The sequence below is a fragment of the Moschus berezovskii genome, chromosome 9 (assembly GCF_049115385.1).
Source record: "Moschus berezovskii isolate FMDL1 chromosome 9, NW_MosBer_1.0, whole genome shotgun sequence".
NCBI lineage: Eukaryota > Metazoa > Chordata > Mammalia > Artiodactyla > Moschidae > Moschus > Moschus berezovskii.
The window spans coordinates 83,413,872-83,420,660 of record NC_142468.1 but is presented as its reverse complement, the minus strand read 5'-3'; positions in this window follow the sequence as shown (position 1 = coordinate 83,420,660).

Sequence of the window (6,789 nt, the reverse complement as noted above, 5' to 3'; positions counted from 1 at the left end):
GTGATGGACAGGTAGGCCTGGCGTGCTGCGATTCATGGGGTCGCGGAGAGTCGGACACGACTGAGCGACTAAACTGAACTGAACTGAACATTTTCCTCACATTAACTGACAGAAAATGGTAAAGTTAAAAAAATGAAGAAGTTGGGTCTGAAAAACCTAGAGGTGAGGATTGAAAACAGTTTACCATGTGGGAATACCTTTTGTTGCACTCATGATTATAAGTATAAAATGAAAACATTATTTGAACGGCACACAATTACTTATAGTTAACAAAACAAAGACTCTGTATTCTGGCGCACATTTCTTCTATTACTCTCCATGCTCCCCCATCCTCCCGTGAGTACCTCAAGCTACCTGCACCCTAGTTTTTGTTTTAGTTACTGATTTTAGGGAGTGGTAGTTGTTCAGTTGTGCCCAACTCTTTGCGACCCCATGGACTTCAGCCTGCCAGGCTCCTCTCTCCTTATGATTCCCCAGGCAAGAATACTGGAGGAGGTAGCCAGTCCCAGGGACTGAACCTGGGTCTCCTGAATTGCAGGTAGATTCTTTACTGTCTGAGCCACCAGGGAAGCCCCTGAATTTAGGGAACCCAAGTTTAAAAAGTAGATACCAGAGTGGCCCTAGAAAGCAGAAGCTTAAAACCGATGAATCTCCAAACCTCAAGATGGGTTTCTGGAACTGGATTATTTACCCATCAGATAGTAACAAGAATCTCATTTCCAGCGGTAGGTAAAGGGATGAGAACCCTTGGTGTGCTGTGGCATTAGGATGAGGGTTCTCACCTCTGCTGAATTAAGATGAGGAACAGATGAAGGGGAAAATGGTTTATTCAGCAGCTTTGGCTGACCCTATAACATATGCTATATTTAACCCTGCTTATTTAACCTATATGCAGAGTACATCATGGGAAATGCTGGGCTGGATGAAGCACAAACTAGAATCAAGATTGCCAGGAGAAAGATCAATAACCTCAGATATGCAGATGACACCACCCTTATGGCAGAAAGCAAAGAACTAAAGAGCCTCTTGAAGAAAGTAAAAGAGGAGAGTGAAAAAGTTGGCTTAAAGCTCAACATTCAGAAAACTAAGATCATGGCATCCGGTCCCATCACTTCATGGCAAATAGATGGGGAAACAGTGGAAACAGTGATAGACTTTATTTTGAGGGGCTCCAAAATCACTGCAGATGGTGACTGCAGCCATGAAATTAAAAGACGCTTACCCCTTGGAAGAAAAGCTATGACCAAACTAGATAGTTATGACATATTAAAAAGCAGAGACATTACTTTGCCAACAAAGGTCCATCTAGTCAAGGCTATGGTTTTTCCAGTAGTCATGTATGGATGTGAGAGTTGGACTATAAAGAAAGCTGAGCGCCGAAGAATTGATGCTTTTGAATTGTGGTGCTGGAGGAGACTCTTGAGAGTCCCTTGGACTGCAAGGAGATCCAACCAGTCCATCCTAAGGGAAATCAGTCCTGAATATTCATTGGAAGGACTGATGCTGAAACTGAAACTTCAAAACTTTGGCCAGAACTGCAATACTTTGTGAAGAACTGACTCATTGGAAAAGACCCTGATGCTGGGAAAGATTGAAGGTGGGAGGAGAAGGGATAAGGATGAGATGGTTGGATGGCATCACCAATTCGATGGACATGAGTTTGAGTAAACTCCAGGAGTTGGTGATGGACAGGGAGGCCTGCCATGCTGCAGTCCATGGGGTCACAAAGAGTCAGACATGACTGAGCAACTGAACTGAATTGGTAACACATGTACATCCAGAAGCAGCCAGCTGGACAGACCATTAGACTAGCCTATTTTCAGCTAAGCTGCCATCTGGGGAATAATATGTTAAAAGGATGGGCTGCAGTCATCCAGGGTAAGCTGTATATACTAAATCAATGATTTAATGGGTTTATGTCCCCGATACCTAGAGTACATGGGTCCTCAACACAGGACAAACTTTCAAGTGCCACAAAACCTGGGTCCATATTGTATCCATTAATGTCAGCATTAAACATAGCTAGATCATACCCTTTCCTAATCCTCAGCTTCTGAAAATACCTTCCATATTTTCTCTAAGTCAGCTAAACTACAGGCTTCTGCTAACCACTGCTCTCAGTTCAGTTCAGTTCAGTTCAGTTGCTCATTCGTGTCTGATTCTTTGTGACTCCATGGACTGCAGCACGCCAGGCTTCCCTGTCCATCACCAACTCCCAGAGCTTCCTCAAAGTCATGTCCATCATGTCGGTGATGCCATCCAACCGTCTCATCCTCTGTCGTCCCCTTCTCCTCCTGCCTTCAATCTTTCCCAGCATCCGGGTCTTTTCCAATGAGTCAGTTCTTCACATCAGGTGGCCAAAGTATTGGAGCTTCAGCATCAGTCCTTCCAATGAATATTCATTACTGATTTCCTTTAGGATTGACTGGTTTTGATCTCTGCTCTCATTCCTACAAAAAGAATAATTCTTGGACTCTGACAAAGCTCATACAGCAAAAATACTTTTCCAGCATCTTCCCCACCTTCACTTCCCATTCCTGAAACTCTGTCTAATTTGGGGGGATAAACTTTTCTTCCTCCCTCCCTTTCTCTCTTTTCCATTTTCTTCCCTTCTCCCTCACTTCCTTTCTGCCTTCTTTGCTTCAGACACTGCCAAAGATGACTATCATTAAGGAAAAACTAAGTAATATAGGGAATTGGGACAAAAGGAAAATAAACATAGGAAAAGAAAAGATTAGCACACAGAAAAGTTTACTATTATGGAACTGGCAGGTAAGTGTCATGAGCTAAACTGTATCTCCCCCTGCCCCAAAATATGCTGAAGTCCTCACCCAGGGTACCTCTGAATGTGATCTTATTTGGAAGTAGGGTTTTTACACCTGTAATCAAGTTAATATGAAGTCATTAGAATGGAGCTTAACCCAAGCTCCATCCTGGTGTCCTTTTAAGAGAGAAAATTAGACACATCCACACACACACACACATACGGAGAATGCCACAACAAAAGCAGAGAATGGAGTGATGACACTGTAAACCAAGGACTGCTGATCACCACTAGAAGGCAGGAAAAGGCAAGGAAGGATTCCCCCTCTACAGGTTTCACATGAGTATGGCCCTGCTGGCACCTTGATTTCAGACTTTTAACCTCCAGAACTGTGATAAAATAAATTTCTGTTGTTTTAAGCCACTTGGTTTGTGGTACCCTGTTACAGCAGCCCTAGGAAATGAATAGCGTAGGCATCTTGAGTTTGACTCTGCCTTTCTAGCAGCTAAAACAAGCAAACAGGCCGACAAATGAACCACAGTGCCCACAGGACTCAAAGGTCTCATTTGTTCATGAGATGCGGAACTTCCCATGACACGAGAGATCAGAAAATGGTCTTCTTTCTGGGCCCTGTAGAAAAAACACTGTGGAATGCAGTGGACAACTATAGTCAAGGACATTGTGATACTGGCCCCTGAAATGAATTTTATGTAGCCACATCCTACCTCACTGAAGGCATGCGTGAACCCAATGGAAAGTTCATTAAAAGTACATATAGGAACCAGAAGTGAAAGAGAAGACATTACTACCAACCTTCAGTTCAGTTCAGTCGCTCAGTCGTGCCCGACTCTTTGCGACCCCTGCAGCGCACCAGGCCTCCCTGTCCATCACCAACTCCCAGAGTTTACTCAAATTCAAATCCATCCACTCGGTGATACCATCCAAACATCTCATCCTCTGTCATCCCCTTCTCCTCCTGCCTTCAATCTTTCCCAGCATTAGGGTCTTTCCAGTGAGTCAGTTCTTTGCATAGGGTGGCCAAAGTATTGGAGTTTCACCTTCAACATCAGTCCTTCCAATGAATATTCAGGACTGATTTCCTTTAGGATGGACTTGTTGGATCTCCTTGCAGTCCAAGGGACTCTCAAGAGTCTTTTCCAGCACCACAGTTCAAAAGCATCTCAGTGCTCAGCTTTCTTTATGGTCCAACTCTCACATCCATACTTGACTACTGGAAAAACAATAGCCTTGACTGGACGGACCTTTATTGGTAAAGTAATGTCTCTGCTTTTTAATATGCTGTCAAGGTTGGTCATAACTTTCCTTCCAAGGAGTAAGCGTCTTTTAATTTCATGGCTGCAGTCACCATCTGCAGTGATTTTGGAGCCCAGAAAAATAGTCTCTCCCTGCTTCCACTGTTTTCTCATCTATTTGCCATGAAGTGATGGGACCAGATTCCATGATCTTAGTTTTCTGAATGTTGAACTTTAAGCCAACTTTTTTGCTCTCCTCTTTCACTTTCATCAAGAGGCTCTTTAGTTCTTCTTCACTTTCTGCCATAAGGGTGGTGTCATCTGCATATCTGAGGTTATTGATATTTCTCCCAGCAATCATGATTCCAGACTGTGCTTCATCCAGCCTGGCATTTCCAACCTTACAGAAATTAAAAAGAAATACTATGTACAACTGTACACCAACACATTAGATAACTTGAATGAAACAGACAAATTCCTGGAAAGATACAAACTACCACAACTTCCTCAAGAATGAACTGACCATCTAAAAGACCTACTAATTGAATTAGTCATTTAAAACACTACCCTTAAAGAAAAACTCAGGCTAAATGGCTTATTTGCTAAATTCCAAGAAGCATTTAAAGAAGAATATCAATTATTCACAAAATCTTCAAAAATATGAAAGAGGAAGGAGTATTTCTCAATTCATTTATAAGACTGCATTACTCTGACACCAAAACCAGACAAAAACATCTAAGAAAAGAAAGCTAGAGGCCAAAAGCACATAAAGGAAGGGTGAATCCAAAGAGTGTGGTTCAGGTACACAGCTCTATAATTTCAAGTCTTTAAAGCAACATCCAAAAGTAGTTTTCTCAAACTGGACTTTTGATAAGGATTAGCTGCTGTTGCTGCTGCTAAGTCACCTCAGTCGTGTCCAATTCTGTGCGACCCCATAGACGGCAGCCCACCAGGCTCCCCTGTCCCTGGGATTCTCCAGACAAGAACACTGGAGTGGGCCGCCATTTCCTTCTCCAATGCATGAAACTGAAAAGTGAAAGTGAAGTCGTTCAGTCGCGTCGACCCTCAGCAACCCCATGGACTGCAGCCTTCCAGGCTCTTCCGTCCATGGGATTCTCCAGGCAAGAGCACAGGAGTGGGCTGCCATTGCCTTCTCCAAAGGATTAGCTAGCAGATTTGAAAGTTATAATCTCTGGCAAGAATCTAAAGAGTGAAAATTCTGCATTATCAATGAAAGTCCTTGTGCTTTGCCAACTTCCAGGGAAGGGGACAGAAATGAGATCCTCTTATTTATTTTTCATTAACAGCATGATGAAAGGGAAACTGTTACCACCAAAATAAGAACTAAAGAGTGTTTTTCTTGCCAAATTGAACAAAGAGTGTGGGGCAAGGGAGATATATTTTATAATTTGATTTAAATTTTAATTTAAAACTACAAGAGATTTCAGATTATTAGAAAGTTTAAGCATTGAATTAAAAACTAACCCTGAATATTCACTGGAAGGACTGTTACTGAAGCTCCAATAATTTGGCCACCTGATGCGAAGGGCTGACTCACTGGAAAAGACTCTGATGCTGGGAAAAGTCACTAAACTACTGCATCATTTTTAAACAAGGGCAGACACAAGTCTGTTGCTTGTGGACCTGGACACAGAAAAGACAGGTTTCTTTCCTCTGGACTTTAAAAATATATCCAAATACATCTTGTGAGAAAAATAAACATAATTCCAGGAGTCTAAATTAAATGTTAAATGTTGCCACTTTCAAGAAGATGTAGTTGTTCTCAGTTTAGTGTGGCATAGGAAGGTCTCCTCTTAACAATATTTTTCACTTTCTTCCTGGAGTTGATCTGTCTGTCTCACTGGAGTAAAATCTTGGTTAAATGTTGCCACTTTCAAGAAGATGTAGTTGTTCTCAGTTTAGTGTGGCACAGGAAGGTCTCCTCTTAACAATATTTTTCACTTTCTTCCTGGAGTTCATTTGTCTGTCTCACTGGAGTAAAATCTTATTGAGGGCAGGAATGTTGTCTTAATTAAGACTCTTACTCAAATAGCACTAACTAGAACTAACAAAAATACCATGTGTCTCACTATATGGTCAAACGGATTTTTAAGGTACTCAAAGTGATAAGATCTCTTGTTAAAAGGATCATCAGGTACAATAAACTTTTTAATTAATTAAATTTTGTGATTAATTAAATTATGAATAAGAGATAACCTTTAATCTGATTCACTTATACCAGCAATTATTATTTTAATCAGATGTCCACAGTGTTAAGTGGGCATCTTTTGGGAGAAAAGAAAAGTAGTACCCTAATAGCTAATCTTCACATTGCAAATTATCCCCTTGAAGACATCCAACCAGTTTCTTCTTTTGACACCATTCTTGGAATGGTAAGGAGAAATCCCATTAATGGATTGTTAATAAACTCTGGTTTATGGAAATAATGAGGTTTAAAAAATTACTTGAACCAAAGTATGTAAAATGGATTGTATTATTGTAACCAGTTATTTGTTGTAGTTGAGTTGCTAAGTTGTGTCTCACTTTGTGTGACACCATGGACTGCAGCACAACAGGCTCCTCTGTCCTCAACTACTTCCCAGAGTTCGCTCAAATTCCTGTCCACTGAGTTGGTGATGCCACCTAACCATCTCATCCTCTGCCGCCCCCTTCCTCTCTTGCCCTCAATCTTTCCCAGCGTCAGAGTCTTTTCCAAAGAGCTGGCTCTCCACATTAGGTGGGCAAAGTACTGGAGCTTCAGCAACAGTCCTT